Raw genomic sequence first — 19,767 nt, 5'->3', positions numbered from 1 at the left:
AGTGGTAAATAAAGTTTGCATAAATAGGATTTAAGATTCAATCTCTGGTATCTCCAGTAAAAGCATTGTAAACAGCAGACTTCTGTCTAAGACTTTGGAGAGTCCTATCAGTCAAATGTAGACAAGAGCTTGATAGGGTGGCCAACTTGAGACTCTTCAGGTGTTTTTGGACTAAAACTCTTGTTGTTCTTGTTCTTAAAAGAAATGCAGAAGCTACTCATCACTTCTTCAAAAGATAGACTGTTTGTTGGAGACAAAGCAAACACAAACTGAATGGGGGGAAATGGTCTTTGGAAACAAAAATGGCGCTCTGATAGTTATTTTTTGAGGAGGAAATGCCCTGGAGAAGGGCCAGCTGTGTCTGAGAGGAGCCTTTGGGGTCTGTTTCAGTGTAACTTGTCCTTGGATGTACTCCCTAAGGAGAGATAGGCACTTTCCAGACTAGAGCCTGCAACGGGGTCAGGACATATCTCTGAAGTGTGCTTCCACACTTGCTGTGTTGTGACACCGCAGTCCCGACAAAAGCACCAGGGTGCCATTCATATGTCAGATGCCTTGTTTTGAATGTAATTGCTGCGACTTAGTGCTGTGACATTGTTTATCCAGCATAAAAAAGATGTTGTTTTTTCAGGTTGTTAGTTTCCGCGAGACTGCTCCCCCTTCAGGTTTTATGTTTTGAAAGTGATTTGACTGAATGGAACATTTTGCCGCTTTTGAGCGGCTATTCTGGAAAGCGCCACAGAGAAGTTGAGACACACCACCATAGTAAGATTGTAGCCTTTGGGGTTTAGAATGCTCTGTTCACCTCTATGCAGTTTCCTTTAGTTTGAGTTGTAACCCTTTAGACCCACACAACCTATATTATAAAAATCCTGCTTTGTTTGTTGGTTGTAGGCTGAAATCTAGGGAGGTAGCAGCTTCTCTGCATATTCTCCCAACAGCCTCTGCTCAATACCCAAGGATTACTGTCGGCTCACTAGGCTTCTTGCTATCTTACACTCTCTCCACCAGCAGGCTGAAGAAAGCTAAAACTGAGAACAAAGTTAGACTGATGAAGAACACTAGGAGAAAGTGGGGGAAGCTTTTTTCAGGTATGTTTGAAGTAGTGGAAGACGAAGTGGATGGTAGGTCCAGTGCTTAGTAAGGATGGGGGAATGCTAACACATGACAAAGAGAAGCAGAATTGCTCAATTCCTATTCTTCTTCCATCTTCTTCCAAAATGGAAACCTTGAGCCGGGTCTCACGATCAGTGAGACCTGGTTTTTGAAAGTGTGCGGGGAGAGCAGGCTAAGCCCACTCTCCCCGCACACGAGCAGGGAGGAAACCCTGGGCGGACGGATCAGCCGCCCACACGATTGCCGGTTCTGTGACAGAGCTGGCGGGGGCTGGGGAGTTCGGGGGCCGTGCAGCCCCCGGAAGCTCCAGTATGCCCTGCGCGAGTGCTCAGGGCATACTGGAGAGACCCCCAGAGCCGAGAGGTGGCTTTTCGCCTCCCCTCCAGGGGTCTACTCATGAGTAATCACAGCACGGAGCCACGATGCAGCTACTCACGATCTTTAAAACCTTGTTTGCAGAGCGCTTGCTAGCCCAATTTTCTGCAATTGTGTGAATAGCTTCTATATCTATATCTATCTATCTATCTATCTAATTGGATGTCTGTTTTTCTGTCTGTTCCCTATAACATTTCCACACACTTTGAGCTACCAGGACCAAACTTTGCAAAGTGATTTCCCATGACCCTATGAGTAACATAGGGTATCCAGGAACCCCGACAATCACCCCTCTAAGTTTCTATAAACTGTTATTATAAGCCCAAGCAACGCAAGCTAGTTGACTTATAATGGGAATGAGATAGAAACCACACCACCATAGGGAACCCATTCATTTTGGAGTAGTTTTCTATCCTGTGTCATATTTTTATTAATAACATAAATATAATGTGGTGAGGGACCTTACTTTTGAATATAATGTATACGTAAGACTTTGACAACAAGAGCATAGCTCATAGTCATATGGTTTGCTTGTTTATGCACATTTATGCAGCTGGGGATGGAAATCCACCCCCAAACCTGGATGAGAGTTAAATGGGTGTGCCTTACCAAACCCCATTTCCCTAGAGTGAAATAAGAAGTCACGGCAAAAAAAAACTTGCTCTGGGGTGTGTGTGTGTGATTCTACAGTATCAAAGGCCCTGCTTGCCCCACAGAAGGTGCACCATATCACATAGATGCATTGCATTCTCATAATATACGGATCACAAACCTACTCAAACTAAAAACACGGCGAGGCGGGTCTCATGATCAGTGAGACCCGCTTTTGCTGATACTGTGGGGAGAGCGGGCTAAGCCCGCTCTCCCCGCAGACGATCTCTGCAGAAGCCCTGGGTGGCCATATTGGCCACCCACACAATTGCCGGCTCTGTGATGGAGCCGGCGGGGGCTGGGGAGCTTGGGGGCCGCATGGCCCCCGGAAGCTCCAGTATGCCCTGCGTGAGCGGGGAGACACCCAGAGCCAGGAGGCAGCTACTCACGACCAGATAGCCCAGGTTTGCGGAGCACTCACTCCGCAAACACGGGCTAAGAGGAGGGGTACTTGAACGGGTTACCCGCTTGAGAACCACCGAGCTCACAGCCAAGCCCGGTGGTTCTCACGATTGGCAAAAATCGGGCTAGGCTTTCCTAGCCCGATTTCCCCCGATCGTGAGAATAGTCCCAATATGAAATATTTCTTCTAATATGGTTGGTTAATTGCTGATGCTGGAGCAAAAGAGATGGCCCAAGGAGTAATCCTTAATGGAGGGAATCAATGTAGGATCAAGTTGTTACTGAATTCATGAATGCCTTCATGACCTATGCCTAATCAGCAAAGATGATTTCTGGAACACCAATTGCATTGGTATTAAATCATTGTAAACTATCTTGGTGTATCAGTGTTTAGCAGTACTATATTTTATCAGCATTATTAATAATCCCCCTGTATTGTCACAGATCCCCCTGTATTATCAGGGGATAATATGGTATTATTATACCTAGCACAGAATCCCACCAGTGGCTGTTGCTGGTGTCTATTCTTTTTTAGATTGTGAGCCTTTTGGGGACAGGGAACCATTTGTTTGTTTGTTTGTTCGTTAGTTTGTAAACCACTTTGGGCATGCAGTATATAAATATTCATTGTATATAAATATTTGTCATCTATTTCATAATGCCAGTTGTGGATACAGACTGGGGAAACATGATGAGCTTAAGTTAGGCTGCTCATGTGCATCCTGGTGCTGCCACCCCGCATAACTCGGCTTTTTACCCCGGCCTTTAGCCAGGGTCATGTGTATGTTCAGGCTGCACACAGCCTGAGCATACACAAAGCTGGGTGGCAAGAGTGCCCAACTGATGGAGGATCCCTCTATGCACCACAGTCCTGGAACAGTGCATTGTGGTATGCCAGGGGACTTCCTCCTCTGGCTCCCTGCTCTGTTACTCACCGCGGAGCTGCATGTGCGCTGAGGCGAGAGGCAGAATGAACTGGGGAGGGTGATCATGTATGCGGAGGCAGGCAGGATCCTGCTTCCCCGACAGCCCTCCCTGCCCAACAGTGATCACGGTCGTGTGCATGACGTTGGCATATTTTAGCATCAAATCTCGTGGATGCATATGGATGCAGTAGACAATGACAATACAGGTGATAAAATTCCATTGCCTTGAGCAGACCTTGGGTTGAATGGACAAAATATATTGTGAAGTTGTGTGTGGCAGTCAAGAAACCTGACATCTCTAAAAGGAGTGTGCCTTATTGGTGGTGGGAATCTTTCCCAACATACCTAGTAATATAACTAAGATCTCTATATATGCTGGCATAAATGTGTATGGATTGGATACTATGAGAGAGAGAAGATTAGATTACATAGACAGAACATATGCACACATAGAGAAATCAGTTTACAAATGTAAATGACAATGCAGCCCAAATGAAAACTTTCCAATCCTACTGATTTCAGTGGGAGAAATTTTAGAAAATGCTTAAGCCTTTTTATTGAAATCAAAGAAACTTAGGATGAAGTTGCATGTTACAGAAGGAAGTGTGTGGGGTTTTAAAAACATTTTTTACAGCAAGTAGCCGCTCCCTTTTCCTGTGGATTGGAGCTGCAGTTGTGGAGAAGATACCAAGGCTTGACCCACTCTCCCCTTACATGAGCAGGGAGCTTGCCCTGGGTGGCCGAATTGGCTGCCCATACAATTACCGGCTCCATCATGGAGCTGGTTGGGGCAGCGGGGTTCAAGGGCCGACCAGCCCCCGGAAGTCCCAGAATGCCCCCATGCAAGTGCACGGGGCATTCTGGGGAGCCCCCCCCCGAGTCTGGGAGGCTTGTTGTAGTCTCTCAGGTGGGGGTCTCCTCGTGAGTCGACGCAGCACAGACCTATGCTGTCGTGACTCACAATCACAAAAATTGGTTAGTGGAGCGCTCGCTCCACTAACCTTGTTTTGGGGAAGGGATTTTAGAGGGCTGGCTGCTGGGAGCTGCATGGTTCCCATGGCAGCACACAACCAGCCAAAACAGGACTGGGCTCCCTTAGTCTGGTTTTGGCTGGTCATGGGAATAGCCTCACTGTATGCTACCATTAAGATACAGAGGCTATTCTCACAACGGGGGGGGGGGGGAATGGGCTAAAGAAGCACAGCCCAGTTTCCCCCCATTGTGAGAACCAGAGGGCTAGCCCGCCAAAGTAGCCCTCCCCTTAGCCCAGGTAAGCAGAGTGAGGTTTTCAGGTTTTCAGATTGAGTGCTGCCATGGCACGGCTCCGCACCACGGTGACACATGAGGAGATCCCCGTCGGGAGGCTGCAAGCTGCCTTCCAGGCTTGGGGGTCTCTCCAGGATGCCCTGCATGCTTGCACGGGGCATCCTGAAACTTCCAGGGGCCATGCAGCCCCCGATCCCCGCCTCCTCTGTCGGCTCCACGATGAAGCCGGCAGTTGTGAAGCCGGCTGCAAGTGCCTGCTCATCTGCAGGGAGAGCAGGCTAAGCCAGCTCTCCCCGCAGAACCCTCTCAGGCGCTTCACACATATTGTGGGAAGCGCCTCACAGTCTGAATTAGCTAGTATACTGATGGGAAAATAATTTCCCCTAGACCACAGCCAAGTTCTTGTGCAATGGTGTGATGAGGAACCTACCTGATGTTTTTGCACCCCAAGAGTTCTTGTTTAAAGACAAAATCCAGCATGAAACCAACCTAGAGTTTATGCCCAGTTTTCAGATTATGCCCAGATCTCAGTTTTCAGCACTTGCTCACATTTCCCATGCAACTACAAAAGATAGTGGTTCAGAGCTCCTATATAATTGCACTGCAGAAGATAAAGCACAGCTCTGATTGATAGATTAATAGCTTTGGAAGTCAGAGGCAAAGACTAGAAAAGTCCAATTGTTGTTTGCTGCTTTACAAAAATCGATACTATCTCTCCATGAGAGTCAACTTCCCAGAGCTGATGTAGTTTTGTTCAAACAAATCTAGGCCTGCCTTTAGTGGAATTGCAATATTATTGTAACTGTTTGTATAAAATTTAAAAAGGACCGAAAGCAAACATTTAAAATAATATTGTAATTGTATTGTAATAAACCAACCAGCATATTCCAATCAGTTGCAAAACAGAGAGAATACATCTCAAGGGTTCTATCCAGGACAATATCACGCCGAGGAAGCACTGGTGCCAGAAAGAGAGTTTATCATTCAATGATAAATATGAATGACAAGCCTTTAATATAGATGGTTGAATCTAGTTGCAGTATAAAGAAGGAGAGAAGTCTCAGTAGACTCCAGTAATATTTTTTGCTAGAATCTATATAGTTGAGGAAAGGCAGCCCATCTCAGAAAGCACATCTCAAGGCTGGATTTAATGCCATTTTACTTTCAGTTAAAATGTTCCCACAGCCAAGATCTCCTATTTTATTTATTTATTATTATTTATTTATTTGATTTTTATACCGCCCTTCCAAAATGGCTCAGGGCAGTTTACAATCAAAACAAACCATTAAAACAGTAAAGAGCTAAAACAAAAATTAAAAACAATATAACAACAATTAACAATTTAAAAACATTTTAAAACAACAATTAAACAATCGCAATAATTAAAAACTCTGAATCTGGGTTAAAATATAAAAACCGATTTTAAAACCCTGGAAAGCCAGGCCAAACAAATATGTTTTAAGGTTTCCTGAAGGCTAATAGAGAATTCAAATTACGGATTTCCACAGGGAGCGCATTCCGCAGCTATAGAGAAGGCCTGCCTCTGAGTCGCCACCAGACAAGCTGGTGGTAACTGGAGACGAACCTCCTCAGATGACCTTAATGTGCGGTGGGAATCACTCAGAAGAAGGCGCTCTCTGAGGGAACTCGGGCCTAAGCTGTTCAGGGCTTTAAAGGTAATAACCAGCACTTTGTATTTTGCCCGGAAACATATCAGCAGCCAGAGCAATTGTTTCAAAACAGGCATAATATGGTCTCTCTGGGTTACCCCAGAGACCAATTTGGCTGCCACATTCTGAACTAACTGAAGTTTCCGAACAACGTAGGAAACAAGGCAGCCCCACATAGAGCGCATTGCAATAGTCAAGTCGGGAGGTTACCAGCTGGTGCACCACTGTTTTGAGGTCATCCTCTTCAAGGAATGGGCGCAGCTGTCGAATCAGCCGAAGCTGATAGAAAGCACTCCTGGCCATGGCCTCCACCTGAGATACCATGGTGGCCTGGGTCCAGGAGTACTCCCAAGCTGTGCACCTAGGCCTTAATAGATAGTGAATGGGATCTCTTCCACCTGTAGGCTAACTGAAGTTTGGCTGCAGTTATTATAAGTGCTATTTATTCTCACCTTATTTCTGTTTCATCTCCAAACTGACTAGTAATCTCACAAGCAGGTTCTAATGGTATATTATACCCCATAATGGATTTGACATATTACAGTACGCATGTCCAGTGTTCCTTGACCCATCCACCAGAGGTGGTGATTTGTTCTTCTAGCGCTACATCTTTCCCAGCACCATATGGCTATAATTTAATAGGTTGATTCTTGATAACGTTTGAGGGAGATGTGAGAGGTATTGAGGACCATACCTGAAACTAAACTATTTCTTGAGCTTTTGGTTTAATATTCTAGGATAATTTATACATATATTATGGTAACTTCCCCATGAATAAGAACTTAGGTTCTGTATAGACACATTAGGTCACCCCTTTAAATTGTGTGAGCCCTCCCCCCACTTTTTAAGAAGAATTTCAAAACCAGTATGGTTCCTACTTATCTGAGTTTTTAATCTTTGGGGAAGGGCTGTGGCTCAGTGATGCTTTGCATGCAGATTATCCCAGGTTCAATCCCTCTCACTAGCTCAGTCAGGAAGCGAAAATGATGGAGGGCTGCCAACCAGATAATATTGAACTTGATGGAACAATGATCTGACTCAGTAAGGCAGCTTCCTGTGCTGCTAATTCTAAATCATTTTTTTTTAAAAGGCATCAGGAAAAACGGAATATGCCTAAAAGAGTTTCCCCTTAGCAACTGAAACATTTATACCAATGAGGGGCACATTATGAAATCTGGTATGTTGTAGTTCAGATGTGAATGTTGAAAATCTCAGGTGAATTCTGTGAAGGTCCAGCAACTCAGAAATGAAACAGCTGACATTAAACTAAGTGAAATTGATGGCATTCACTGGTTTATGTCTAACAAATGGGGAGATGTATATTTATTTTCAGTTATTCACAACATTAGTCTGAGATTTCAGAACTCACATATGAATGTCAGTTTGCACTCAGTTTTGAATGTTTGCTGAAACATTAAGAGATCACAGTTCATAGGCGTAAGTCAGCAAAAAACAACTGTTTTGAGAAACAGACCTTTTGGACTCATGTGACAACCTCATTGTACACACTACTGTTTCAGCCTGCTCCACTCATGGGTTTTCACTGAGTCCATGACAATCCCTATCTCTAGCTGCTTCTTTGTATTTTGTAGAGTTATCTTATGCTTGTATTTTAAATCTTTTTAGTCATATCTATCTTTTTATATTTTAGCTTAATATTTTAATTGTGTAATATTACAGTCTTGTTTTAATTTTCGTGTGAACCACCTTGGGATTGTTTTAATAAAAGCTGGTATACAAATTTAACAATAAAATAAATAAATAAAATAAATATGGCCATGAGCAAGTCACAGCCACAGGCTGAATTCAGCTCTGATTGGCTTTGGGTGTTCCACTGCAAACATTTGGAAAGTACTCAAGGTGAATTCTGCACATTGAAATCTGCACAATTGCCTCAACACAAACTGATCCAGCTGGAGGCCAGTATCCGCTCCTGCTCTCCCCATCCGCACCCTTCCCACCTTCAACCCGCCTTCTCCAACCCCCATCTTCTTTTATCTTGCTTCTTTCTTTCTATCCATTTCTTACTTTCCTTCAACACCATTTTTCTGAAAGCCACAGCTGCTAAAGTGGATGCTTAGGCCCTCAGATAACCAGGTATCTTTCTTTATTTACTAGTGTGAGATATGATCCACATTTGATGGCCCTGCAACTTGACACTACCAAGATATGCATAAAGATACAAGAGCACACCCACTGATGTACTTCAAAGAGTTTTGGAGCCTTCAGTTGTGGCATAAATTAAAATTGCATTTCAGGGTAGTCATAGATGGGAGAGTAAAAGACATCTGGATCCTCTTCTCAGCCTGAGCCCACTTTTGATTTAAGGGGTCTGACTGTATTTCATCTGAAGGCCTTTCTGCTGGTCTAAGGAGATGCCAGCTGCTTCTAAGAAAGATACTGCTGAATGTAACAGGCCCATCATCCCTAAAAACCATCAGCCCTTTTGACAGTGGAAAACTGTGTGCATGAGAGTATGTGTGAGAGAGGGTGGAAAGCTTTTCATCTACTGCCTTCCCAGACAGTACCTCTGCCCTTGTCCTGCTCTTCCAAATACATTGCTGCTTCTCCACTGCAAACTCTTTTAAAAAATTAAATAGTAATGTAGTGATGTTTAAGATTATCTAGAACAGTAAATGATAGCAATGAAAATGAAATTTAAAGTTATGAAAAACACATACATATCATCCTTTTGGCTGGTAAAAGTAAAGTTGCACCCTCAAGTCGATGTCGACTCCTGCCTACCACAGGGCCATGTGGTTTTCTTTAGCAGAATACAGGAGGGGTTTACCATTGCCTCCTTCCACACAGTGTGAGATGATGCCTTTCAACACCTTCCTATATCACTGCTGATATCGGTGTTTCCCATATTCTGGGGAACATACCAGTGGGGATTCGAACCAGCAACCTCTTGCTCACTAGGCAAGTCATTTCCCTGCTGTGTCATTAGGCTGGTACAAAAATATTAAAAATAAAAAGATTCTGCCAGGTTCAAGTTTCTTTGGCCACATCATTCTAATGCTTTTTCAGCAGCATTGAATGCCAGTTCATTTTTGTGCACAATTTGAAGTGCTGGTTTTCACTTTTAAAGCCCTATATGCTTTGGGTTCAGGATACTTGGAGGGCTGCCTTGTCTCACATCTGGTAATAACATGAGAGAAGGTCTTCTCAGCAGTGGCTCCTGTCCATAAACTGCCTTTCCCAGGAATTTCCCAGTTTTGGGAACATTCCCTCAAGGATTAGGGTTCTGCTGTTGAATGCCAGATCTGTAAATGCAAAAACACCTTTCATCCATGATTTAGTTGTGGATGAGAATGCTGACCTGATATCTAAGAGTGAAACCTGGAGTGGATCTCTCCCAGCTCTGCCCTCCAGGTTTCATGGTCCTACAGCAGCCTCGCCTTGAGGGTCAGAGAGGAGGAGTTGCAGTCATCTATCATGAGTCCATTCCCCTTTCCAGATGCCTGGTTAGTAGGGGTGTGCAATTCGGGTTTTCGGGTGATTCGGCTCGGACCCGAGCCGAATCACCCGCGTTCTGTTTTGTGCCCGAATCTGGGTCACCCGAATCACCCTTGATTCGGTTCGGATTCTGATTTAATCCGATCCGAATCCGAATCGATTCGGGGGGTAAAAAGGGGCCCAGGGGCAAAATTTTGGGGTGGGGTGGTAGTGCCCAATGGGTAGAGTCTACCACCCCAATTTCAGGGGGATTGGGCAAAGTCCTGATTTTTTGTGAATTTTTAAAGTTTTAGTGACTTTGGGGCAGTTCGGGTGCATAGCATGGGATTTGGGCAAAAGGAGTGGGGTGGGGTGGTAGTGCCTAATGGGAAAAAACTTCTAAGGTGTGAATTCTCATTCTATCATAGCAAATGAGATTTTTTTTCAATTAAACAACTCTCATGACCCCACTTTCACTTTTTCACACTTTCCTTTACTATGAATAATATGAGGAAGTAATCAATTTAGCACACCTCACCTTATGAAGACAAACCTCATAAAAATAAATTCACCAAAATTCCCCCCTCTGCCCAATCACTCTTAAATTGGGGATGGGTGGTAGCCTCCAGCCATTAGGCACTATCTACCAGCCCACCCCACTCCTTTGGGGCAGATCCACTTTCTGCCCCCAATCTGCCCCAAAGACACCCAAACTTCAAAAATTCCCAAAAAATCAGCCCTCTGCCCAATCCCCCTGAAATTGGGGTGGTAGCCTCCACCCATTAGGCACTACCACCCCACCCCACTATTTTGGGGCAGATCCACTTTCTGCCCCCAAACTGCCCCAAAGTCACCAAAACTTCAAAAATTCTCAAAAAATCACCCCTTTGTCCAAACCCCCTGAAATTGGGGTGGTAGCCTGCACCCATTAGGCACTACCACCCCACCCCACTATTCTGCCCCAGGCCCCACTTTCTGCCCCAATATGCCCAATCTGCCCCAAAGACATGAAAATTTCAGAAATTTACCAAAAATCAGCCCTTTGCCCAATCCCCCTGAAATTGGGGTGGTAGCCTGCACCCATTAGGCACTACCACCCCACCCCACTCCTTTTGCCCAGATCCCATGCTATGCCCTCGAACTGCCCCAAAGTCACTAAAACTTTAAAAATTCACCAAAAAATCAACCATGAACCGAATCACCCGAATTTTTCAGGTCCGAAATTCGGGTGATTCGGCTCGTGCCCGAAAAATATCGGGGGACATCGGGGGTGATTCGGTTCGCCCCCGAATCACCCGAAATTGTTCATTTCGGGCACAGATCGTTCTGTGCCTTAAATTTTTTGCACATCCCTACTGGTTAGGCAATATTAGAATTTTGAGTGTTTGTCCCTGAGGGTGGGCCTATGCGATAGGAGACTGATTCTGTTGGTGTACCGACCACCCTGCTACATCTCAGTCTCTCTGCCTGAGCTGGCGAGGGTGAACTCAGAGGTGGTGTTGGGGTCCCCTAGGCTTATTACCTTGGGGGACTTCAATGTCCATACCAAGCCCCCACCCCCATAGGAGCAGCTTAGGACTTCATGGCTGCCATGACATCCATGGGCCTATCTCAACTAATAATGGGTCCTACTCAAGTGGTGGGACATACGCTGGATCTAATATTTGCCAACCAGGATCTGAATGATCTGCAGGTGGGGGAGTTTGATATACTGTAATTCCTTTGTGAACTCATTTATTTATGGTCAATGACCAAATAAACACTACAGCAAAGAGCAATACAGTACAATACAATAACATAAGTAAAAATTTAAAAACCAGTTTGCAGATACCTTATTTTACATGCCTCCGAAAGTAATTTCTTTGTCATGTCCATGACAGATCATCATCTGGTGGGGTTTAGTTTGATTGCTTTACTACCAACCTCTTCTCAGTTGGTGGACCAATTAGAATGGTCCACCTCTGAAGGCTTATGGATCCTCTTGGTTTCCAGTCAGCCCTTGGGGAGTTTCCAGTGTCCAGAACTGGTGACTCTGTCAAAGCCCATGAGCAATTTGAGCAATCTGGCATCATTTACAAAGACTGATCTCAAGACAAAACAAATTGATTCAGCATGTGAAACACAAACAGCATTGGTAAATAATTGATATTTTATTATTTCTGGATTATACGGATAGTGAGCAAAATATACATTCTATAAAATTTTAATTTACATTTTAAATTACTGTATGATAGGTATGATCCAACCCTGCAATACATCATCATCTCCTCCTCCTCCTCCATGTGCTACTCCATTTGGAGGAGTCTCCTACTAAAGACCTTCTGCCCCATTGGCAACACTTACACAGAGAATATGGCTCTGCACTGTGGCTGATCCGGGGAACAGGCTCCTTGTCCCAGCCCTCTCTTTGAAATGAAGCACAAGGCTAAAGGGCTTACCTGATAGGTAGAGACTATTTGGAGGTGGGACCAAAAAGGCCTTGACACATTCTATAGGCACCTCAGTCCACGTTTGGGAAGTGTCCCCTTCCTCCCATCCCTGATCATAGTGGAGACTCTGGCTGGTCACCCTTTCTAGGGGGCAGGTAGGAATTTCTTGGCTTCCAACAAAAAAACCTACGTTGAAGGTCTTTTTTGCCTACCTTGCACTTTGGTCCACTAGTTAGCTAGGTACCATGGCAAGTACAGCACAGTCTAAATGGGTAGTGAAGGGTCAATTAATGCTTTAAAGCATGCATTTGGCATGAGTAGAATTCAAGGCTCAGAGAGCACTGGCTTGGGACTTCCTCTATCCTGCTTTGGAATCACCAACCTTAAAGGCTTGGAGGCTTGAGTACAGTGATCCCTGATGCAGGTGCTTTGACAATAGCTCAGCTAAGTCTGGCAGCGTCAACCACAGGGCTGATGTTGTCCAGAGCCAAGGCGCATCGCCCCTTTGTATTTAGTGGGACTTGCTGTCAGTGAGTCTCTAGTTTCCGCACTGTAGACAATGGAGAGCCACTCCTCCTATTTGATATCAGTCTGATAATCAATAAATGTGTGGCCCATTATAACTCCAGTTGCTTGTCTCACATCTTCATCGGGTCTAGGTACAAAGCATTATTTCCCAGAGAACTGAATACACCTAATGGTGCATGTAGGGAATTGACTGGATATTAAATTAATTGTTGTCAGATAGTTAATCATGACAAAGTCCCACTGAAATTAATGGGTCTGAAGGAAGTCTGTGCTAACTTTCCTCATTGATTTCAATGTCAATAAATAAAAATAATCAATAATCAATCATCAATCATCATCATCATCCTAGACTCTTGGAAAGGGCCCGATAATTAAAGAACCAAATTCAGTCAATGACATCTGGTAGATTGTGTGTAAATAGCATCATCATCATCATCATAAACGATGACTACGACAACGAATTCCTGCTAACTTGGCAAAGAGGCACCTTTTAACATGGTGATTATCTTTATTTAGCAGGGGGAGAGTAACTGGCCCTATCTACCCCCAGCACAGTACCTCCAGTGACTGTTGCTGGTGTCTATCTTATGTTTCTTTTTAGATTGTGAGCCCTTTGGAGAAAGGGATCCATCTTATTTATTTATTATTTCTCTGTGTAAACCGCCCTGAGCCATTTTTGGAAGGGCAGTATAGAAATCGAACAAACAAATAAATAAATAAAACGACAATAATATCATACACTGCTTTCAGAGAAGATGTTCTCAAGTCAGTTTTCATAATAAGAAGGATGGGACAGTGCTTTTCTGTCCCAAAGGGGCTCACAATCTAAAAAACAAAAACAAAGAAAGTGCTGGGTTGGAAGGGACAGCTGCTCTCCCTCTGCTAAATATAAGAGGACCACCGATTTTTGGAGATGACCCAGTAACTACAAGCACTGGCATGATGTGCAAGCCCACAGCTGCTGCTAGGACTTGTGACACGGCTGCTGTAGACCCAGAAGCAGCCATGCTGCAGTAGAGAACTGGTGTTTGTGCTACCAGTGTTGCCATATTTTCCCCCATTCACAGCAATGGGGGAAAATACAGTCATTCTGTAAGCAAAACCACCGATTCTCTGCTGTGGTGCCACTGAAGTCCTGGTCTGCAGCAGCAGCACTGCAAATCTCAGCAGTGCTGGTGAGCTTGCACATCATGTCAGCCAGTGAACATATCCAAGGAGCTAAACTTCCATAAACTTCAGTAAGCAAATTATTTTGTTTTGATAGATATAAGAAGAGGCCATTAATCTGCAATCCTGAATAATCACCAAGCTGCATAGCAGATGCTGTTGTATAGCTAACTGTAATTGACAGCTGCTTCTCCTGCTCTGTTTGTACAAAACAACGCGTGTCAAATTATTTAAGCTGAAAAACTAGCAGGCATTTGAGGAAATGAAGACTTATCACCGGGTGACATGTAACAGAATGATATCTTGAACTTCTTTGATTTGGACCCATAGAAAAGAGTTGAGGAGAACAAAAAATGGAAAACAATTATGTAATTAAAATGCAAACAGAACATTAACGTTCTTGCAAATGAACAAAGAATGGCATATCAGTGACCTTTTGAAATACTAATGGGGTGGGGGATCTGGTACTGATCTGCATACAGAAATAGGCTTTCTTTCATTAGGATAATTGAACAGAAAAGAGGTACTGTCAACCAACTCATGGCAAGTTATGTTTTAAAAGAAAAAAAGTAGAAGTATCTGGATGTTGCAGAATAAATTCCTCTTTTCCAAACAGGACGGATAATGACAAGGCATTGCTCGTGTGACTCAAATCACCAAAAGGGATGTGCACGAAATGGATTTTTTGTTTTGTTTCAAGTTTGAAACAAAACACAGATGGCTGAAATGTTTCATTAAAACAGCAGCCAGAACAGTTGTTTCAACATAACTCAAAATGTTTCAAGTGTTTTGGCCATAGGGAACAATGGGGTAACTTGAAATTCCCCATTGTTCCTCATGGGTAGCTCCTAGGGACACCAAAGTGGGATGGGTGGTAGGGCAAGATAGGTGCTACCTAACACCCAACCCACAAAATAAATGGGTAAGAAGGCAATTTTTAACTTTCCCCTAAAACTCCCATAGGATTGCAAGCAAATCAGCAGCTAGTGCCAGAAAACCAATCAGAAAGGGAAAAAACATGCCTCCAAAATGGTGCATGAAATATCGAAACATTTCAGATTGAAATGTTGTTTTGTTCTAAGCTGAAAGCAGGCCCTTTATTAAAAGGGTGTTTTGTTTTGAGCTCGAGGCACTTGAAAAAGCCCGTTTTGAGTCAAAACGTGTCAACATCGAAACATTTTGCACATCTCTAATCACCAACTCAAGACTGCCCCAAGGTTGGTGTTATGTCTGGAATTAAATTTTAGGGAAATTCAAGAGTCCACAGCACTTCAGATTCTGACGTTCAGATTTTGATGTTATCTCTAAATTCAAGTTTTGATTACAAATATTGGCCTCCTATTTAAAAGTCCAATGTAATTTGTGTGTTTGGAACATGTGCTTGTGTTTGTCCATTTGTCAAGTATCAGATCTCAAACAACATATTGACAAACCTTTGTGTCAAACATGATCAAATCCTAAATTCAAGTTGAAACAATTCTCAGCTTCTGTCAATAATTGAATTATATTTCAAAGCAGCTGAGTTAGGGTTAAATACTGTCGACTGTAAAATACCATTAAATGGCCAGTGGTGACTGATTTGATGGTTTAGAACCCATGTGAGTGGGTTCAGTGAGTGTCACTGAGTCGAGGACAGAGATCTGGTGACCTTATCAAAGTGCACCACAAGGCAATAGCAGGGACCAATTTCAGCACTGTACAGTAGACAGCAACACTCAGGGTAGGGATGTGCACAGAACCGCAGCAGAGAGGCTCAAAGGCAGCGGAGGTCTATCTTTAAGAGCAGGGGAGGGTGCACTTACCCCTCCCACCACTTTCCCCCTGCCAGTGTCCATTTTTGTAACAGCTAATTGGGGCGGCAGTACACCTTCCTGCTGCCCCTTTGCCCCCGTTGGCCAGATATGGCTGGAAGTTCCAGACGTGCCTGCTAGGAATTTGTACAAACCTTTTTGGAGGCCCTTTCATAGGCCTCTGAACAGGTTCAAACACCGAGGGGGTTCGAAGTTCGAGGCTAGGGGCGTGCCACTTTAAGGGTGGGGGAGGTGCACTTACCCCTCCTGCCGCTTTCCCCCCGCCAGTTCTTGTTACTGTTAAAAACCTTCAGGGCAGCAGTGTACCTCCCCACCACCCCTTCCCCCTCCTTGGCCAAAAATGGCCAGAAGTACTGGGTGCACATGCGCCCGTCGCATGTGTCTGGTGTCTACCTTATGTTTATTTTTAGACTGTGAGCTTTTTGGAGACTGATCCATCTTATTAACTTATTATTTTTTCTCTATGTAAACTGCTTTGGGAACTTTTGTCAAAAAGAGGTATATCAATATTTGTTTGTTTGTTCTCCTACCTCATGACCCCCCAGATGACCAGAACCTCTGTTTGGGTTTGCAGACCTAGCACCCAGACAATTGAAGCAGCAATCATCTGCAGAGCAGTTGTGAGCTGGGTCCACTGAGTATTGAAAAGTATATCCCATCATGCATCACACCATCAGCAGACCAGCAACTCTGAGGAAATCCTCAGCTGCCCTCTGATTGGCCATGAAGGGGCAGGAGGCGGGACCAGCGCTGTTGAAACTGTTGCAAGTAAAAGGAACATAGAGTGTTCTGTGCAGACGTGTGACACATTCACAGATGGAAGCCATGTAGATGCAGTGCTGTATGGTTTTAATGGACCTTAAGTTTTTCAGCTCCTGGGAATAACTTAAAATGCTGTGTGTACCCAAATGACCAAAGGATCAAGGTAAGAGGACTCTGTTGTCCTCCTACCTCGGTTTAGTGCAGGGTATTGTTACAGAGATTTGAGAAGGCTGGTTTGACAGGATTCCTATGGCTCTACATGAGCCTGAATAGCTGGTTTTACTGCCCCCTAACTTGAAATGGATGGTTGCAAGAACAGCCCCATTGTCTAAAATCAACTGTCAAATGGAATCAAATGCCAAATCTATCACATGCCTCATACTCAATGTTGAATATCCATCAGGCAGACTTGATGTCACTTGAAAGAGAGAAAGGGAGGGAAAGGCTGAGAAATAAGAAGCATCTTCTTCCACTGCCCCACCTGGCTCCCACTCCCTGCAAACACAGCTTTGCAGCCATGTTGCCCAATCAGCTTTTCTCACAGAAGGAAAAGGGAACTTGTTGAGACTTAAGCAGAAAGCTCACTCCATACACTTCCTAACTGGTCAATGGTGCATTTCTGGCTTAACCTTGACACAGCAGCACCAAGAATGAAGCAGCAAGCAAGCAAGCTTTCTGCTTAGTCTCACCCCCCGGTAGGGGTAATGGAATAGAAAGCAACATGTTTTTCCATTCAGCTAGCTCCAGGAACTATAGCTATGCTGGCTCTTCCCTGCCTCTCTGTGCCTTGCCTCACCAACCCCGAGAGACAGAGTGGATGAGCCCTGCTCGGCAGGGGAAGCAAACGCTGCTGACTTTGAAGCCAGAGAGGCAGTGGTGGTGGGTGCCCAACAAGGAGGAGAAGCCACCCCGCACACATACACCATTTAGCAGCACTCCACCAGCAATACACCACATGAATCATCACTGAGTATTTGACCCTTGGCCATTATGGGTGCTGATGATGGAAGTTGTAGTTCAGCAACATCTGGGGACCTGAATTTGAGAACCCCTGTTCACTTCTCTATTTTATGGCATGCCAAATAACCTAGCAAGTGACTCCTGCTGGATGTCTAGAGGTGTGAGAAAAATCTCCAGGATGGCCAATCTACCCTGGAGGAAAATTCCTTCCTGGCCTCCATAGTGGCAGTCATTGCTACCCTGGGCATGAGATCAAGGACTGTCAGCAAGTGCTCCTTCAGCCCACCTACCCATTGCAATGGCAGACTGGTTTTTCTGCAGGTTATATTGCTGTCCTTCATGGAAGATCACCATGCAAAGACAGTAGGGATGTGCATTCATTTTCTGATGAGTGGAATTCACTTCCTTTCTGTCTAGGATATTAATGATGCTTAAATTCTTTCCTTCGCTACATATTTCCTTTCTATTAGCTCCTCATCTGTTTGTCTTTGGATTTACAGATGTGTTCAAATCCAGGTGTTTTATTTCATTCTATCTGGAAGAATCACCAGAGAGAAGTTTAGCATTGTTCAAACATCATGAGAAGGAACGGATCCTTCTGAATGGCAAAAACAATTCATTGCATACAATACCACTATGTAAGTCTCAGAACTTATTTACTTCTCACATGCTTTGTGCTGTTACTTCTGCATGAGATAAAGCAATGAAATTTCTGTGGTGCCAATATTCCTGATGATAAATCTACAGCTTGGCCGCCTCATCCAGTTTTCTGCACAAGTCCATGCAAGACAGAGGTATGTTTTTATTGACCTTGGAAAAGTATCTCTTTCTGTTGAAAGAACAGATAGCCTGCAGTTATTCGTAAACTGGAAAAGTAGCTTTCAGTCTACAAAACCATAATCAAAATGGTCAGCAATGTTTAACCATGATAGAGTATTTCTGTGAATGGGTTTTAAAAGACTGTGGGCAAGAAAAGAAACCAAGTAGCCATTTTCTTTGGCAAGAAAGGAGTTAGTTATTAGTTTGTTGCTTTCTTAAACTGATTGAAAGGTATGTATTTCATTTCCTGCTAATAAAGCATATTGTGATGGTATTGCCTTTCATTATCTGGGAAAGAAACCAAATGGCTGCTTTCTTTACAATAAACACTTAGCTCTGTGTTGGTGACGTTAATATCTGAAGGGTTTTTTTGCTTCCCTTTTTCTGAAAAAGCACAAATTATTTTTCTTACCTTGCATTATTCCTAATCTTGCATCACAATGTTTGAGATACTTCTCCAGGCAATGTACTTTCCCTACCATCTCTAGAATTAAGACTTGACAAAGGTTATTTACAGAGCCAAAGAAAGGAAATGAAAGAATTGGGCATTTAGAGATACTGAAATATTTGCCTCATCTGCTGGATGGCTTGGTTTCTAACCACCTCCAAACATTACACATTTCAGCTCTAGAACAGAAAGATACTTCTTACCTAGCTGCTTTACCACTCATTTGTATATTTAAAAAGGAGCACAACTGCTTTGCCATGATTATCTCATCTATTCTTGGGCTAGGAGGAGAACCAAGCTGCTCCTTTTGAGATGCTGCTTCTTCTCCTGCATCATCCACACTGAGCTTTAGCCATCACCAAGGAGACAATGAGTGCATCATAATAGAGAAACTATAGGTGATGTCATAATTTCCACCTGCAGAGGTGGGGGCAAAGTGTCATCCTTCAGCACTGGTGAGAGATGTAGCTGGTGGGCACCTATCTACACTACAAACATATATGTGTGTTTTATACCAGTCCTATCCTGGGAGTTCTCATTTGGAGAAAGTGCTTATAATTGTCAGTAATTAATCTTGTTGAGTTTCCAATTGATCCCTATGGGGAAATGATCTGATGGGGCCCATGTTCAATTTTTACACAAAGGCCCTTTCAGAGCTTTTTACACCACTGATTGGATTATCATTCTCTGGCTAGTAACGATCATCATCAGAGTTAAATTAGTTGAGATTAGGCAGAGGGCACATGGCTTGCTTTAAGTGGCTAAATTGGACTGATCTAGAAGAAATCTAGCTTCATAGGAATCATATTATAAAAGGGAAAGGCCAATCTACATTTCACAAGACACACTGAAGCTTGTTGATTTTATGGCTTCTGGGGTGAATTCACATATTAACTGCAGTTCACAAGTTAATGCGTTACAATACCACACAATCTACATACACCTTTAGGCACTGTCGTTCACTCCTGCTAACTGGACCAAAGAGGCGCCACCTTATAA

This window comes from Hemicordylus capensis, chromosome 1 (genome assembly GCF_027244095.1).
Source record: "Hemicordylus capensis ecotype Gifberg chromosome 1, rHemCap1.1.pri, whole genome shotgun sequence".
Taxonomy (NCBI): domain Eukaryota; kingdom Metazoa; phylum Chordata; class Lepidosauria; order Squamata; family Cordylidae; genus Hemicordylus; species Hemicordylus capensis.
This window is presented reverse-complemented; position numbering follows the sequence as displayed.